Source organism: Dermacentor silvarum, chromosome 10 (assembly GCF_013339745.2).
Source record: "Dermacentor silvarum isolate Dsil-2018 chromosome 10, BIME_Dsil_1.4, whole genome shotgun sequence".
NCBI classification, from domain to species: Eukaryota; Metazoa; Arthropoda; class Arachnida; order Ixodida; family Ixodidae; genus Dermacentor; species Dermacentor silvarum.
Genome location: NC_051163.1, coordinates 82,636,629 through 82,654,520, shown reverse-complemented (window position 1 = coordinate 82,654,520; position 17,892 = coordinate 82,636,629). Strand labels below are relative to the sequence as shown.

Genomic DNA, 17,892 nt, shown 5'->3' with positions numbered 1-17,892 from the left:
TCGTAGACTTTCATGATGGAAGCAGTTCTAAGACTTGGGCGTACTGCAGACGACGAGTTTTCAAACACGCGGCCCACGCGCTCCGTGTCAAGCGAAAGAATTGCTTCTATATCTCTCATTTTCATGACTCCGCCAGTTATAGAACGAGTCATGCAATCTTGACTAAGGGCCCGAAAAACCGGACTCCTAATAGAAAACGTATTTCCAGATTTTTTGTCATCTTTGTTCAGCTTTCGTGAAGTGAGGAGTTGGAGAACAACATGCTGTGTTGACCAGGAATTATGAATGCGTGAACCATCAGAGTACAGGGAAGTGGTTTTGTACTGTCACCGGACCCATGTTTTAGTAATCTAGGCATTTGGAACTCTCCCATTCTTCGTACAAATCTAAGTGCAGACCACAGGCCGGGTTTATCTAGTTAGGTTAAGACCCTTCGTCTAGATAAGTACCTACATGATGCGGGTCAAGAAAGTTGGCTTTGTTACATGGGGTGCACTTCGTCCGAGTTCCCAAGACACTGCGGCACTGTTGTGTATTTTAATTGTATCGTTCCATTTGCCGTTGTGGAGTTTGGTTAAACTTTGCTCTATTTTGCCCTACAGCTGCTGTGCCATGGGGAGAGCTAGACCAACGTACGTAAAACATTCTTCCCTGCAAAGCAAACTCTCAGCAGCGCACTGCGAAACCTGCATGCCAAAAAGGCATCGCACGTGTTCTGCATGCACGTTTATTATTATTTTTTTGTGGTTCTGGAAAGAAGCATGGCCTCCGAGATAATATATTCGTGGCTGCTCCGATCTCAGAGGCCATGGCCAAACGACCTTGTAGCTAGCATCTGCAAATGTTGGACGCCGCGTTCGTGGACCTGATCCTTCGCGCCTTGAACTGCACCGGAATTTGCGACGGTGGCATTTTTGGCATACAAGGGTTTGTGGGGCGCCCCTTTAGGGACAGCTTTTGACGATTATAAAAACAGTTTTTTTTTTTGGTTTTCACTCACCTTTAAGCAAGCCAACCTCGGGTCCATAGTAGCGGTACTTTCTTGGCACTGGCCCCTACGGTTGTAAGGCCTATTATTTATATTTAAAAAATGTACGTCAGTTTGCCTGCTGTCCTGCACTGCACGCACAAACTTTGGATAATGTCATGGTGATTCAGCGTGCTCGCTTGTACATCTTCGAACCTCCTTTATATAGAAAATTACACCATCTTCCCGAGGGGAACCATAGGCTGATGCGGAGCATCGCGGTCGTTATAACGGCGTTCACGCGATGTGATGGTACGCTCGCGGTCACGTGCAGCATCGGATCAGCCTCTCGTTTACACGCGGCTTCCCGTTCTCGAACTTCGGGTTCCGCCGCTCGCTTCGTACGTTTACGTTGAACTTCACGGTCCCGAACCTCAGGTTCTGCTGCTCGACGTTCTCGAACCGACGCTGATTCACGTTGCCGAAGCTCAGGATCCACTGCTCGACGTTCACGAACCAACGCGGCTTCACGTTCTCGAAGGTCGGGTTCCGTCGCTCGCTTCGTACGTTTACGTTGAACTTCACGGTCCCGAACCTCAGGTTCTGCTGCTCGACGTTCACGAACCAACGCGGCTTCCCGTTCTCGAATGTCGGGTTCCGCTGCTCGCTTCGTACGTTTACGTTGAACTTCACGGTCCCGAACCTCAGGTTCTGCTGCTCGACGTTCACGAACCAACGCGGCTTCCCGTTCTCGAAGCTCATGATCCGCTTCTCGACGTTGACGTTTTGAAGCGGCTTCGCGTTCTCGAAGTGTGGAATCCGCTGCTCGACACTGACGTTTCGAAGCGGCTTCGCATTGGCAAACTGAATCTGGATCCACTGCGCGTCGCCGACGTTTACGTTCTGCGTCGCGAGCTCTTCTCTGCGCAGCCTTGTCTTCAGAGGGGCTCGCGGTTCTCTTAATGAACTGGCTGCTACTGTTTGAAGATGTGCCAGACAGTTCGTTGACAGATTTGTTGGCGTTCATTCAGCGCATCGGACGGCGCAGCGTGACTAAACCGAAGCAGCAACTGAGGCAGCGGCGCATGCACCGGGTTTATATAAGCAGCTGGCGCGGAGAGGAGGAGGAGAGATAGAGGCGCGCATGCGCGCGCTATCGCACAGGTGGCGGATGAAGACACGGAGGGAGAAGCGCGTTATCGAACAGATGGCGTGTAGAGGGGGACAGAGGCGTTATCGCACAGCTGGCGTGGAGAGAATGAGGAGAGGTGCGGACGGACGCCGACGCCGATGCCAACGACGCCGTGGGACAGACCGGCGCTATAAGATGATCCGCATCTGATAATCTTTACATATAAAGGCTTCTGCTGGTTTTAAGAAGAAGCGCAATATTCATTTCTTGCCAGTGATGGCCACGCTTCATGGATTTTATTTAAGGCGCACTAAAGCTTGGCTCCCTTTTTTTTGTTCCTCTTCTTCAAGTCTACATAGTTTCTAGAGCAAAACTCATGCTTCCGCCTTACGCCACCGTCGGCCCCTTTTTTCTCCGTCAGAGATGGGACGCCAGAGACGCTTTAGGCTTAAGATAAAGATGGTTCTTTGTACAGGTATTTGCAAAGCGGTCCTATACGTATAGGTGAACATTGAATCTGACGTGAACTCGGCCAAGGCGAAGGAGCGGTGCACCGCACGCACGTCTACAACGCTCGTGAGCATACGGAAGCTCGAATTTCAAATCTAGGTTGCTCTACCCAAACCACCTGACTACACACTCACAAGGCGCCCGTTATCCGATTGGGTCAACTACGATCTGGCATGCGAAAATTTATTTCGCTCTCATCGCACTGTCCAGAAAACGGTCAGAAAAAGAAAACACAGAAAGGGCACCTGCGTAAAAGATTGCCACTCGCACCATATCAGTCTCGGAACATTTTAGGGCGAAATAAGTAATTCACATAGAACGTGAGAACGTGGGTCTCATCTGCTGCCCATGCCGTGTCGTTTGCTGAAACGTTCACGGACAAAGTGGCAATATGCGTTGGGTAGTGTAGAGTCTTCCAAGTCCAGCTGCACATTCGTTCGATGTTTAACAAAATCACTAAAGTGTTTGACCGCCAAAAACAACAGTTATGGGAATCGCAGCAGAATAGTGCGCACCTTTACCGGTACGCTGAAGTGACCAGAGCCAATGGTCACACCACATTGCGTCGGTGCTTTCCGCTTTTTCATGATTTGCGTAACCCGTCAAACAGCGAATCATCCAGGCGAGAGCCAGCGATTGTTTTGGACCCCGAAGCTTAGCTGCTTCCCGCCTCACACTCTCCCGTTGCCACCCGTTACACAGCCCTAACAAAGATACACTTGAACGCATGGAAATGCATTTACGTGAATCCTTATTCAAAAGAAAACAGACGACACAGTTCGTTAAGGTGAGCCATTGGCAGAACGGGAGCAGTTAAACACACTCAACTGCTATCTTTCGGTGGAGTCGCCCCTGTGCGTGGCGTGCTTGTCAATGAAGTCGGCAACCAAGTGCATGGTAATTCGAACTGTAAATAGACAACCAGGAGTCGTCAGAAAAAAAGTGAGAGAAACAGAGAGTGATTCGGATGCAAAGAATGGAAACAAGGACCACGGATATTTACAGGATTGAGAAGGAACAAATCAAAAGGAAGAATATGTACGATGGCGCAAAGGGTGGCGCATTCCTATTTGAGGCTCGAGCAGGTTGCCCAAGGGTAACAGCACATCGGAGGTAATATTCGGAAATAGATGAGGCATGTGTATGCTCCCGCCAAAATCCGGAGGCCACATCCTAATGGAATGCGAGGGGATTCACCCAGTGAGATCCGTGGGTAATGTACACTTCGCAGGAGCGCTTGGTATTATAGTGGACGGAAGAATCAACCGGTCAGCAGTCGCGATAAGCAAGAGGCGTTTAGAGTATTGGTGGAAGAAAAGCAGGGAAGATATTGATATGACCGGATCTGTTACAATCATATGTAGAGCTACAAGGTAGATCATAAGGAAAAGAAAAAAAATGAGATTAAGGAGATGTACACAAAAAAGCTAGATAAATATATGTATAGCTTGCCTGAATAAATCAAGCAGGCTAGGTGAGTATTTGCCACGCCTGTTTCAAAAAAGGATGCCATTAAATCATCATCATCAATTTGCGGTGGGGTACAATGGCTAGGAAGCACAGATCTCTGGTAGCTTCGTGTGCACACTGTCCTCTCGCGCCTGGTGTAGAGAGTCGCGTAATCTAAAGCTTCAAAGCCGCGTTAAATGTAGAGCGAGCATGAAGCATACCTTCGACACCATGCTTCGTAATTTATTTAGTAAGCGAATGTTTACTGGAAGTTATACGGTCAACGAATCAGATAACCTTACTTGTTATAAATGTTTAGTGATTTGCTATCGCAATGAATGCTTCGCGAAACTGCATTTCTTCTCTTACGTGCCCTTTGTCTTTCTTGCCTCCTCTATTGCTGAAATCCTCTGATCCTGTTCTTTACTTTATGTATATATAGAAATTGATAGCCGTCACCGTAGCGCAATTGGTAGCCCAAACATGTAATCTTTTACACATGTTTGTGCTGCCCCCCCCCCCCCCCCCCCCCCTTGTGTAATGCCTTCGGGCCTTCAAGGTGATAATAATTGAAATAAAGGAAACGAAATGAAACGCTCTCATAACGTGGAGGTTGCAGGTTTGGATCCCACCGGCAGTATTTTATCTTTTCGTCCACATTCATTTGGTTTTCTTTTTTTTTCCTTTTTAGATTTCAATTTGAACCACAGCAGCTGATTTCATCTATGCTAGCTTTCATTGGCTTCCTTGTCTGTTAGCAATTGATTATTGTCGTGATTAACAAGATTCGAGCCCCTCGGTTTCGCTTCTTCTCGTTCATATCAATGCTAAAAGAAGGCAAACATAGGAAAATATAACTTTTCTAACGCTTCAGCAGGGGACCAGCGTCGGTCGGAGTGAAGGCCGGTCCCCGGCCGGCACGTCAGTGAAATCTTGATAATTTTTGCTATGTGCTTCTATTCCTTGACCTGATTTACGGCAGAATCCTGTAATTCAACGCTTCACTATATATATGTCCAGTGCAGGACGAAGGCCTCGCCCTGCGATCTCCAATTACCCGTCTTGTTTTGCACTAGCTGATTCCAACTTGCGCCTGCAAATTTCGTATTGTGTGTGTGCATATATGGTATGAGCATGTGTTAACATATTGACCCGTGTACTTTATCTTTCACCGCTGACCGCTATTCACCGGCTAAAAATGTTAAACGCTATCACTCGGTTCAGGACGCGCCTGCATGTATTGGAAGTTTCTCGAACGTTATCGATGCTTCTATCCGTTGTCTGTTGCCACCAGCGTTTATGTAATCTGATTGTATGAGCGACGCGAATTCTCTATTACTTCCTGGAAGACACGCGGGCACCAGGGATTACTCTGGAACCTTTGATTACTCCTGCATAAAACCCGACGTGTTTCGCCGCTGATCAGATTTCGACGATCGCTGACTGTGTTCTTCGCTATCGTTGTGCTTCGAGTGCAACTTTCTTTTGTGGGCACAGGTTCGCCCAATAAAAAGCCCGTTTCATCAATCACAGTTTTGCGACTGCTTTCTTCACCGTCACTACTACGTGACATCTGGTGGAGGTGCTAGTGCGTTCATGAACCGAACGCCCCAGAAAAAGCCGCCATCCAAGCCCGAAACCAGAGGACGACACCACCGTCGCCAAGGACCAGCGAGCTAACCGTAGGCAGCAAGGATTTCTGCCGGAGTACGGACTTCTTCTCGAGAAGACCACAGCGAGCGAGACCAAGTCAACGACCCCAATGGCAGCCCCAGTGTCCCCCAACCTGCTGCAACCACCTCGGGAGCCACCGACCTTCCCTAGATCATCGGCTGAAGACCCTGAAACCTGGCTGGAGACATACGAGAGGACCGCGACAGTTCAACAAATGGAGCGATGACGACAAGCTGCACGATGTCTAGTTTTTCATTGGATGACGCTACTGGAACCTCGTTTGAGAATAGAGAGACCACCTTGGTGACGTGGGACATAATTCGTGAGAACTTCGGGAGGACATTCACGAGTGTGGTACGAAAAGAAAGGGCCAAAGTTCTCTTATAAACCTGAGTGCAATTGCTGAACGAGAACATCGCGATCTTCACGGAGGAGATGACTCGCCTCTCCCGCCACGCCGACCCCGACATGTCTGAAGAAACGAAAGTTCGGTTCTTGATGCGGGTTGTCAAAGAGAAACTATTCGCCGGTTTGATACGCAACCCGCCCAAGACTGTCGCATAATTTGTTTCGTAGGCCACAACCGCCGTGCGCTGACAAACTACGCCGGAGTTCAAGCGCTAGGCCCCGACGACCTGCGAAAGGCGATCAGAGCGGTTGTACGGGAAGAACTGCAGAAGTTACGCCTATGGTCGCAGCCTCAGGTAGCCTCGATCGCTGACATAGCTAACGAAGAGATTCAGCGGTCACTGGAAGTGCCAGAAGTTCCGGCATCACCTCAACCACAGCCGGAAGCGATGACCTACGCCGCCGTCACCCGCCGTCAAGGTCCCCCTCTGCACTCGCGCCAAGGCCCCGTAGCGCCGTAGTTCCGTCGTACTCCCGCCCGTCGCCCAGCACAGCTACAAGAGCAAGACGGACATTTGGCGCGCCCCCGACCACCGCCCGCTCTGCTATCACTACGGGAAAGCCGGCCATATCTACCACCGATGCCCATACCGCAAGAGGGGCCTATGAGGGTTTGCCGTTACCGCGCTTCGTCCACAGCTTGGCGAGCGGCCACGTGACATCGCCGACTACCTCGCCGGAGCCCAATGGCAACCACGACGACCCTCCCGCTCGCCGTCACCAGGCCGCAACATCTAGCCGCCTCGCCGGCTCTACGCCGCCGCAACTCGGGGCCGATCTACGAGCCCTTACCGAGGAAACTAAAAGAAGCAACCGATGGAGGGGTTGGTTAATGTATGACTCAATGCCGAAGATCCTCCACCGCCGACGAAGAAGATTCGCGAATCATCACGACGAGGTATCAGCACGCCGCCTGGCAACGAACCTTTACGACAATACTTCGCCGCCAAAAGAAGATCTACCGACACGACGTAGCAGCTGCGGAGCAAGCCGACGCAGCCATGATCCGACGCATGACTTAACTGCAACGCCAGACGATGGTCTACCGACCTAGACGCACTAATCGATCGTCCTGGCGTCACCGCTCTCATCGACAATGAAGCCGATTATTGTGTCTTCAGTGGCCCGTTCGCCGCCATGTTGAAGAAGGTGAAAACGGCCTGGCAGGGACCTGATAACCGGACAGCGGGAGGCCACCTAATAACGCCGGCTGGAATCTGCACAGCGCGAGTCGCGGTTAACAACAGTACTTACCCGGCAGCGAGCTTCGTAATCCTGCAGCACTGCTCCAGGAATGTCATCCTAGGCATGGACTTTCTAAACCAACACGGTGCAGTCATCGACTTAAGGTCCAAGTCGATAACGCTTTCAACGCACCAAGCGATACCACCAGATACAAACATCAGTTACCATGTTGAAGAACAAGTCACCATGCCGCCTTGCTCCAGCGTAATGATTTCCGTCGGTACCGAAGTGCCTGCAGACATGGAGGGCGTCGTCGAGGGCGATGATCCCTTACTGCTCGACCGTGAAATTTGCGTCGCTAGAGGCATAGCTGAGCTACGTGAATGGAAAGCAAATGTAATGCTCACAAACTTCAGCTACGAATACAAGCACATTAACAAAGGCACCATGGTCGCCTACATCGATGAAATAGGGTAAGCCAGCTGTGCTTTCGGCTTCATGGATTCTAGCGCACCTGCAACGACGGTGGTAGTACCTGAACCAGCGTTCGACGTCAATCAGAACCTTCCCCGGCATAAGAAAAACAGCTAAAAGCCTGCTCCGGCAATACAAGGACTGCTTCTCGTCGTCATCAAAAATTACAGAAACGCTGTCGCCAAGTACCGCATTCTAACCGACGAACATGTCCGCCCACTCCTTCAGAGCCCGTACAGTTTCAGCGTGCAAACGCGAGGCCATAAGCAATAAGTTGACGAAATGCTGCGCGACGACATCATCCAGCCGTCCAAGAGCCCGTGGGCGCCCACCGTGGTGTTAGTCAAGAAGGATGGAACCCTCCTCCAGATCAGACTCATCAGGGATTGGATTTAGTTTCACGTCATCCCGTGCCAGTAACAATAAAAAGCAAACTAGAAGGAACGATGCAGTGATACATTATGCCGTTGATTTTTGACACTTGTTTAGCGGCAATACATTGCATGCGAACCGACACAAGCAATATGAACAGGTGGTGGAGCCAACATGGCAAAAAATATGTCAGATAAAGTGCAAAAGTCGCACAAGCAAAAGTAAATGCGCTGGTTTCTCGACTGACGTTCGACGCTCTTAGTCGCATACAGAGAAGCATGAAGGAAAGAAGCAACTTTGAAGGGAGCATGGCATCAGGCATCCAGCCTTCGCAACGCAACCTCTTCTGACGTCGTCGTCTGTCAGTTTTCTGTTTGCCAAATGTGCACCTCGTGCGTTGAATCCTGGTAACAGTACGCTGTATTCTGCCGGGTTCGTGGTATGTTCGAGTACCGCTGGCCACCGTATACTCATTCCCGCTTTGACTAGCCTGTGCATGCAGCTCGCTTACTGCTCGTCGCACATGATTTCATCAGTTCTCGATCTCTATAACGGCAGATATTGTTACCATTGCAGATGAAAACTTTATCCCGGAGCAAGCGCATGATCAGCCGCGTTACACCCTTAACTTCCGAGCGGTGCAATAGACAAGCAGAATACAAACCGTACGCAGATGCGGGGAGTGACTAGAAATGACAACTTGCCATTAGATGCTCTGGTGCATTGCACGTGATTCTATCCTCTTTATTTTAATGCGGAGCATTCTTGTCCGTGTAAACCCAGTTTTCAAGCGAAGCTTGTATTGCCTCACAAGTGTCGGTGGTTGTAGTGGTGGTCGTGTCAAGCTAAAAGCCCGGCTGCTCCCGAGCAGAGCAGGTGCGGGGAAAGCTGCGCTGGCGCCGGATCACGTGACGCGTGCGACCAACCAGGGTCGTTTCGTGGGTCGCGGGGAGAAAAAGGGAAGGAAAGGCGGTTGGCGCGCTCCCCGGGCTTCCCTCGCCTCAGCTCAGTTTCGGCTCCGGATGGGAAGGCCGCGCGTGGTGCGTTCCGCCGAAGAGCAGGCTGCGTTTGAGCAACGGCGCCGCGAACGCGCTTGAGAAAGGGCTCGTCATCGATGTGTCGATTCTATCGTGAGGGCTTCCGAAGCCCAGGCGAACCCGAGTTTAGGGCAAAGGAAGCGGAACGCCTGCGACAGCGTCGTCTTGCCACAAGCTTCGCTTACCCCCATATTCTCGACAGGGAAGGGCGGTGAATTTTTTGGCATGCATCTTGCAGGTTTTGTGGGCGGATCCTGAACAAAGTGCACTCTAATCTAAACAGCCAGTAAAAAGAAAGAAACCGCAGTTTGGATAGACATCGCTCATAATTCCTGTCCTAAATAAATTAAAAGCTTGGTTCCCAGAATCAATGCGCGTAGAACTGCATAGCTATTCTATGGCATCATTGTATTTTTGTGGGAAGCTGCTTTGCCGCAAAGGCCGCGCACAGCTTGCTCTACAACTGAGATCGTACACTAAGTAGTAAAATGGCCTGTTCAAATGCAGTCTCGAGCAAGAACAACGCAACTTTTGCTGCGGTAGAGTGCAATGATTGTGGTGCCAGCCGTATGCACTCCGACCCATTTTTATTCTCCTGTAAATTTCCTTCTCATGCTCAGGGCCCCATGTGACTAATTGATCTAGATAACCGTACACCTGTACAAATTCCATAGGCTGACTGGCTGTCCTGAATTCTGTTCTCTTGCCAGGCTGTTGAGCTTTATCATTGTCTTCTATATATTAGGGGCGAAACCCGCCGGGGTGGCTCAGTCAGCTAAGGCGTTGCGCTGCTGAGCACGAGGTCGCGGGATCGAATCCCGGCCCCGGCGGCCGCATTTCTATGGAGGCGAAATGCAAAAACGCCCGTGTGCTTGCGTTGTAGTGCACGTTAAAGAACCCCAGGTGGTCAAAATTAATCCGGAGCCCTCCACTACGGCGTGCCTCATAATCAGAACTGGTTTTGGCACGTAAAACCCCAGAAAGAAGAAGAAGATATTAGGGGCGAAGCTCCTTAGGGTGTGGGTCGTTCCCTCCTCTGTAGTAGTAGTAGTACGTAGCCACCTCTAGTTTATGAATTGCTCAATAGAAGGCGTTGTGTGTCCGTAGCCGCCTGTAGTTTCATGAAGTGTTCACTAGATGGCGTTCCGGTTCCGGTTCCACTTTGCGCGCGTTCGGTGCGAACGGGGGCAAAACGCCGACGGCGTCAACAACAGTTCTGCGCGTTGCTGGTGCTGCTGCATGTCCAAGTTTATACAGCTGATAAAACTACCTTGAGTCGACCCCATGGCTGCTTCGCATACTACTCAGGGTTCCCCTACGGGAAGATGGTGTAATTTTCTCTCTCGTTCCCGACGCGCGCTCTCTTTATCTCTCGTCCGTAGCTGTGGTTTACCTGAATGATCCCCCGGTGCTTCGCCCACTCATCATCATTCACTTCGTGGATATGCTGTGTTCTTTTTAATCTTCAACCGCACTTTTACGCTTTCTCGCTGTTTATGCTGTATAATATCTATCTATCTATCTATCTATCTATCTATCTATCTATCTATCTATCTATCTATCTATCTATCTATCTATCTATCTATCTATCTATCTATCTATCTATCTATCTATCTATCTATCTATCTATCTATCTATCTATCTATCTAAGGAATATGATCATGAGGCGTGCCTCATAATTGTATTTTTGTGTTGGCGAGTAAAACCTCATAATTTCTTGTGATTGCGTTTTACTGCGATATCAATTGTATGGACACTGCCGCAATCCACCGTGGCCATGATGGTCCATATAAAGTCCAAGTGCGATAAAAACAGGGCCGCATGCTGTGTGTGCAAGTGAAAGCATGCGAGAGTGAGCGCGTGCAAGGGACGAAGGCGGAGAGGAAGCGCGCAGTCTTCCATCGCTCGCAAGGCACCGCGGGGGCGTTCTACTCCGGCGATGGCTGCGTATGGTGCGGCTCAGCCCGGCTGAGCGCAGCCGCACCAGCTCTATCTTGTAAGCGATCTGCGATCGGTGCAAGTCTAGGCGTGCCGATGGCTTGGTGTGCACGGCGTTCCCGCCACTTGGTTCGCCTTGAAGTGAGATGCAGCACGAAGGTCAGTTCGCTCGCTGCTACCGATCTTCTTCACGACAACGTTTTGACAGCGAGGGACCACGGTCATCGAGTGAGATGTATTTATGTTAGCTTGTGCACGCGTAGCGCCATGGTTGTTTATTTGGTTAGTAAGCAAATGTTTAATATAAACTTATACGACCGATTAAACCACTGTCCTTAATTCATATAGCTGTCTAATAATTTGCTTTCACAATCGATGCTTCGCCTTGGGTGAAACTGCGCCTTTTTTGACTAGGCTTCACAATGTTAAGTTTACACTTCCTCCTAAGCCTTTTCCTTTCTTCCGTGGGCAGAGCCCTGACCCAGAAAACGATAATACCGTGATGTGTGTTACCTCTTTCTTTCTTACACTTTTATAGCGTTTGACTACGACCGGCCACTCAATCTTGGTAAGTCAACGTGTCTGCAAATTCACAAGGAGCCTAGCACCAGCTGTCTAATCCTAGAGACTGAGAATAAACAATGCCGCTAGTGGAACAAAGTTGTAGAAAAGTAGGAGTCGAAAGGACTCCTATAAAGGTAAGCTTGAAGCAGTTAAAAAGGATGTTGTCTATTGCACTTTCCAAGGTATTCGAGAGACTTTAGAAATAACCGCTTGTAGGCGTACCTAAATAACATAGTAACAGAGAAAACCAGTGGCCCATGGTATAATAACTGGGAACACTTCGTCTGTAAGATAGAACGACGGCGTTGTGTCTGTTGATGTGAATGCATTAGTAGGCCATGGACTATCATTTGAGAACTGGCGCGTTAGAATTTCACATATTCTGACTTCAGCCTTTAACGAGGTAGAGATGGACGTCTCGGCTAATTAACACGCACTCACTTAGAGAAAACGTTGTGGTTCCTTATGCAGGTGGCAACAATTGCATGTTTAGAAATTAGATAACAGACCCACCAGAATGCACTCGCAGGAACAAATGTGTTGATTAGCAATGAGGGTCCACGTGAACCTAATTATTAACGTTAAGGTGCGAATTTTAGCAAGAATGTTTACGAGCCAAATCGTTAACCTAAAGTTCAGTTCTCAACATGATATGGCATGCTTTACTGAGTTTTCTGCGCTTACACGAAATCCATTGAATAAAAGGAAATCACCGCCCAAACACTCCGCACAGATGGTTAACCAGCGAAGCTGGAACGTGCGGCCCGGTGTTTATCACTGGGTTAACACCAACGGTACATTAAAGTCTTTCTTAATCATTGGTTACATCTTTGTGTTTCTTAATGAGGTTACACACACGTTCGGCTGCGACGAAGAGAACGACGTCAGTGACGGTATGTCCGCAATCCAACGTTGTCACTTGCGTTCGACATCACAAGTTAGCTCGGCAGGGTGGTTAGTAGAATCCGCCCGCCATCGCCGCTTGTGATTGTTAAAAATTGAATTGCTACAAAATTAAATCTGTCTATCACGTAATACAAAAAAGGCTCATACCCCATTAATAAATGGCTTATACCCCATAATAAATGGCTCATACCTCACAATGAATGGCTCATACCCCCTTAATCAATGACTCATATCCCCGTATACGCTGCATCCACATTACGACGACAGAAGAGAAGTGAAATTGTACGCGGAAGCGGATCTGGCTGTGGAAGAAGACGAAGACGACGAATGCGGGAGCACTGGCACGAGCGCGTTCGCGGTTGCGCCGAGGGGCGCCAATGACCCGGCTGCGCAAGAAGAAGACGACGCTCCAGCCTTTGCTGATGATGATAGTTTTCGGCGTACAGGTGACAGACAGACGAATCGGCTAGCCATATACAGCTTCGCTGTAAAGTAATAACAAAAACATGCATACCATCATGTGGCACTGCGTAGGACCGCAGATTAACGTGCTACTGCTTGTTGCAGAGGTAAATGGTGCATACTTCGTTATGACATCAAAGAAAAAATAAAAAGAACGCCAGGTAGCCCCATCAGAACATTTACAAGAAACGAAAGAGTTCGATCGTTTTGCCTTTTCTTTTCAAATTCGCGCTAAAGTTTTCTTTTCAAAGTCGCGCCTTTCACACCATAAGGTAAGAACAAAGACAAAGCAGTTGCAAAAGTCGTTGAGTTGACGTCCATCTTGGACTAGGTCCAGTCATGGATTAACGGTCAAGAAACATAACTCGTCATGTAGGTTTATGCGTCAGGCTTCCATAGTGAGCCGTACTTAGACTTAATGCCTCCTCACATTCAGCAAGCAGTCACGGAGCTATCTTTTAACCGCGGAGCTGCTTCAGCCGGCCGCATTGTGTGCCGCCTGCCACTGCGCTGCCTAGCAACCAGCTCGCTGAGCATCGCGCGCTATGCTCGGGAGAGAAAAAGAGAAAATGAGAGCGAGAGAGAGAGAGACAAACAAATTGTAGCAGCGCCATAGAGGCAACGCGCAGAGGTGCTGCCGACTAAAGCTGCCGACGCCATCCGCGCTTTTACGTTTCTCCGTATTAACCCCGAACGCTCGCGGTGTCCGTGACTGCAGCAGGTACCTCTGGCGGCGGCTCGGCCGAACTTCCACCAGCTGCGCGCTACTGCGCATCCGCCGTGACGTCATCGCGGCGTGTCGTCTGCTGCGCGCCGCGCGTACACTGCGCATAGCTTTCGCGCCGCTTCCCCTACGTGTGCTCGGACTGAAAGGGCTTCGCGAGGCATTCCCCTACGCCACGGACCACGATGAAATGCTTATGCACTTCGGATAACTTAGCATCACTTGGCATTACTTCGTATAACTTAACATCACTTCGTACAGCCAGGACCAGCTAGGAACCGATCAGCTCCGCTGTATCTTTAGCCTTGCGCGACTAGTGCAAGCTACCCCGCCTGTTTTAAAGCACTTATAACATGAAGCGCGAACAAGAATAAGTGAGGATAGAGAGAGAAGACAAGCCATTTTCACGTCTCGTTCGGCTGGTTCTGCTTTGTGTGTCTTGCCATAATAATTCACCTGCTCTTCGACTATCCTAGCTTACGACCATTTACGTACATTTTTTGATGTGATCGGTAGCAGATACTTGCAGCGTTTTCTTTGAAAAGTGCTTTGCTATTACGAAGATTAGGCAAAAAAGGAAGTTAGGCTTAAAACTGGTGGTGCAAGGAAAATACTGATATCTTCGGATGGCCACTGACAGGGAACAATTGAAAAAAAATCAAGAGAACAGAAACAAAACAAACAAATCAATCAAATATATAAGCACCGCATATGCTTTAGCTCACGCACACGTAGGATGTGCGATTTAGCAACTCGCTCAAGTTTACACCCTTCTCTATGAACAATTGCTTTCAACCTTGTATAAAAACCTACAGCTTCTTTCACGAACTTTTCTGAATGCACTTTACGGCAGCAAGTACACACCCACAAGCTGCAACAAAATTTGCCCATCTAGAAATTGCGGCAGCACCCATCTCACTATGACTGTCGATGGTAATGCGTTAGCATTGAATCCATTTAGCGGCACAGCGTATTGCCACCGTGAAATCGTAGTATGTAAGAGGCATGTACTGAAGCTGGGTTTGGCGTTTCCCCATAGAGTTATTATAACCCACTCGAGAAAAAAAGTTCGCCATAGCGTCCATGCATTGAAATAGGTAACCGCAAGGGCGCCGTCATCTTGCTACCCTGTGCAGGCGCGCAAGCGCAGACGACGAGGCACGATTCAGACGAGACGCGCAATCAACGTGATCCCGCGAGCCTCCGTGAGCATGGTGGCGCCATCTAGTTCATGCGCCTGCAAACGCATCACTTCAGGCACCGTAAACTTTACATCCAGAATTTAGAAATAGCCACCAAATCTTTTTGAAAAATATACGGAATGAATTTTAAACGTTATCCACGCATACCTGCTACGTGTAAATGCTTGTTATTGCATAATACTTTGAATATGCTTAGTGCTACGAAAATGAGTCGTAGCAACATGGCGGCGCCTTTGCGGTTGCCGGTTCTTTCGGCCAGCTTTTCCTGTAGATTTGGTATATACTATCTCTATGCGTTCCCCTAAGAACACTCGGCACCATTTAGCGCCGCCACCACCTGGCCTCCGAAATGCATGGCACACTGGCGCGTGGCGAACGCTGAGAAGCGAGTCATGCGGCTACCGCGCTCCTCTCTCTCGCTTCTTTCTGGACACTCTGCGGCACCTAGTGGCACTACCGCGAAGTCTGCGCGTAGCCTCCAAGATGAGAAGCGTGGCGTGCCGATGCTTGCGAACGCTAAGAATTGTTCCATCGCTTGCCGCTCACTCAGTGACACATAATCAGTAACCCAAGCTGGCCAGAGATTCATTGAAGACGACCACAGACAGGGTAGCACGTGACAGCTGATTCAAGTCGGCGTCAAGAGTTCCCGCGCACAGCGGCACCTACCATGTCCCGCGTCTACAATGACCCCATGCCGGCGCGAAAGAATTCCGTTGAAGAGCGGCACCTAGGTACCCCTGCAGAGCAGCCCGCGATGCGCTACCCATCCCCCCACCGACTACCCAGTGACCCAGGTATGCGGGGAAACGGTTAGACACAAGCATACATGGATAGATAAGTGCAAATGTACAGGAATCGAAACATTCACACATAAATAGCCTGCGGAAAGTGCGTCAAGTGCCCTACGAACGCAAATGCGTTAAAAAAGGCCCTCTTTTGCAGGAAAATGCGAGTTCCAAAAGAAGTACGCAAACCAAAGCTACAAAATCTCGTTTGAATGAAAAGGGGTCTTCCAATTTGCATATTCAGTGGTAAATGCCCTATACTGGAATGCCTTCATTGGCGTGTTTTATTGCGATTGGCATTCTTAGGATACTTGATGCACTTTCCGGTATGTATGTATCTTTATACTCGTATATATTAATGCAATTAGCAATATTCGCTTACTTCAGCCCTTGTGAGCCTATCTATCTATCTATCTACGTCTATCACACTTGCGCGACTGTGCCTCTTAAGGCCGGCCCAGTGGCTCAAGTTATCCACCAGCTTAGGCAACCATGCAGGTTTGTGGTGGTGGTCGTGATGGCGTCGCGGTAATTCCGTCGCCGTCATTTTATAGCTTCGTGATCTGACTGTCGTCGTCGTTGTCGCGCCTTCTACGTCGAGCCAGTGGCCCGAGTTGACCAATACCTTGGGCCACTAGGTATGTGCTCGTGATCGCGATGCCATCTCGTGGCAGCTAAAGCGTCATCACTCCAGCTTTTCAACCTGACGGTCGTCATGCTGTCGTGTTCCCGCCATTGTGGCGACGCCATCCCCGCCATACATAGTCGTCATTCATTCGTTGTCACACCATCCCCGGGATGCCGTCATGGTCGTTTCACCATCGTCGCACTATCGTAATCATACACTCGTGGTCGCTCGCCCATTGTTCTCAAACCACTGCGTTGCCATCGTCATCACTGTGTAGACGTCATGCATGCGTTGTGATACGGTTGTGATGCCGTCACGATCAATCCATAGTCATCTTATTAACTTCGTCATCCTACTCTCGTCACGCCGTTGTCACGCTGCCATCGTCATACCATTGTTGTCATGCCTTCGTCATCATCCGCCTTCGTTGATTTACCGACGACAATCTTGCTTAGCCATTCTAGTCGTAATCGAGCTTTCATCACTCGGTCGTGATTAAGCCGCCGTTGTGATGCGATCGTGGTCAGACAGTCCGTATCGTGCACCCGTCGTCATACCGACGTGATATCACGCCATCGTCGTAATACGCTTGTCGTGATCCCATCGTGTCGTATCGTCGTGTCGTATCGTATCGTCGTGTCGTATCGTCGTGGTCATCGTGTCGTTGTCATGCTGTCGCCCTTATACCATCGTCATCATTTACGAATGGTCCGAGGTCGCGGGATCGAATCCCGGCCACGGCGGCCGCATTTAGATGGGGGCGAAATGCGAAAACACCCGTGTACTTAGATTTAAGTGCACGTTAAAGAACCCCAGGTGGTCGAAATTTCCGGAGTCCCCCACTACGGCGTGCCTCATAATCAGCACTGGTTTTGGCACGTAAAACCCCATAATTTAATTTAATTAATTTTTACGAATGGTCATATTATTGAAGCCATGCCTTCGTCTTCGTACCGGCTTTGTCGTCCCATCGGCATCATTCCTTTATCATTACATCGTCTTCGCTGCAGGACATCGTGCCGTCGTGGTCATTGCGCCATGCTCATGAGGACTTTCGCGAGTGAATACCATAGCAGGTGGGACGATGCCGGTGTGTGTCGCATATAGCCGAAACAACGATAGTCTCACAATGACTGACAAGGGGAAAAAACAGTACCGTAAGAGAAACGAGGATGAGACGAGAACACAGGACTGGCACTAACTTCGAAATGTCGCTTATTGAGGAAATACGAAATTGATATGCATCACGAGACCAGCAAACGCGTATCACCTTCACGATAACGCGGGCAGAGAGAGAGAGAGAGAGAGTGTGTGTGTGTGTGTGTGTGTGTGTGTGTATTATACATGCATGTTGGTTTATATGTCCGTGACTTTCTCTAACCGTTTTCTCCGACCCAGTTACCTAAAGTGTCCACTAGCTTGTGGTAATAAGGTATGTGGCCATGGTCGTGATGTCGCCCTGTCTGTTGCAT

General features: G+C 49.4%; 1 protein-coding gene across 1 annotated transcript in view; it reads left to right on the top strand.

Moving 5' to 3' along the window:
- Nucleotides 1-606: 606 nt before the first annotated feature.
- The window catches only part of LOC125940881 (uncharacterized), a 98,973-nt gene continuing 81,687 nt past the window's right edge, over nucleotides 607-17,892 (top strand). Inside the window, exons 1-2 of the mRNA XM_049657531.1 lie at nucleotides 607-632; nucleotides 11,685-11,714. The gene's annotated coding sequence lies outside the window, so the exon portion shown is untranslated. The remainder of the gene's footprint in view (nucleotides 633-11,684; nucleotides 11,715-17,892) is intronic.